Below are 1243 nucleotides of genomic sequence, written 5' to 3' on the forward strand. Positions count from 1 at the left end.
CTCCCCTGTTGGTTCAATGAGACCTGCCCAGCCCACCTGCTCATTGCCCTGTTGGTTCAATGAGGACCAGCTGCAGTGACCCATGAAACTATGTGAGTTAACTCCTATTCCATTACCCCAAACTATGTGACTTTCCCAGGAGCGAATCCCTACAACTACAATAGGCTTGAAACTCCAATGGGATTTTCTCTCTAAAGGGAACCTAATGGGTCCAACCCCATTCCTACCGAGGGATCATGCAGAACAATATCCTTCCTGGACTCCTCACTGTGAATAAATCCATCAGATCCTTTCCTTAGAGTGGGATTTTATGGGAAGGATGTGGGGAGCATATAGGGAAACTGGCTAAAGTTGAAGAAGAGGTGGAAAGTATGGGAACATAAAGATGGCAAGCTGAAAACCCAGAAGACAAACTGTACCAACACCTCAGTTTGCAGGTTTGTCCACTCACTTTCAAAGTGGAGATCCTTGTGGCTGAGCACTGATGAAATTTCTGCATGTTGGGCACAGTTGCAAGCATTTCATGTCCATTAACTCTCTTAATCTCTTTTTCCTTCAGCTCTTGGGCTCACTACATTGCACAAATAAAGTAATTCATGGGCTAAAAGATTACCAGAATGGCTAAGATGGATAACTGGGATAGTGAGATAGTAGAAGGAAAGAAAATGGCCTCAGGGTAAGTCCTTTGTGTCACTGACATGAGTTTTGAAAACATTTTCCTGCCCAGATTTTTCATAAACTCTTTTCAGTGGATCAATTTTTATCCTAGCCCTCCTTTTCCCACCTGGCTAAGAAACCATTGAATGAAAAATGGTAGATTTCTATTAGAAACAGAAGGTGAAATCACAAGTACCACTATTAATGAGGTGATTTAAAAAATATATATATTCAATCAAGAGTAATTGGGGCTGAGCATAGTAAGTCATGGAAAATTATAAGCTCTGCCCACTCTAGGGCATGACTGACTATTAAAATCTTTTTCATACCATTGCCTACAGAAAGCAGCTGGGCACCATGCCACCAGGGAGGTGGAAGCAGAATGGCCTCATTCCCTAAACAGGCTTGTAAAAAAGAGGACAATCAGTTGAATTGCTGAATCAAACTTGACCCTTTTAATGCCACATCAAGTGGATTTTTGACAAAGAATAGTCAAGAGTTAACTCCTCAAGAACAAGCCATGGGATAACATATTCAGTGGAAAAACATTTATTGAATACATTTATGGAATACCCACTGTGAGCTT

The sequence above is a fragment of the Kogia breviceps genome, chromosome 7 (genome assembly GCF_026419965.1).
Source record: "Kogia breviceps isolate mKogBre1 chromosome 7, mKogBre1 haplotype 1, whole genome shotgun sequence".
Taxonomy (NCBI): domain Eukaryota; kingdom Metazoa; phylum Chordata; class Mammalia; order Artiodactyla; family Physeteridae; genus Kogia; species Kogia breviceps.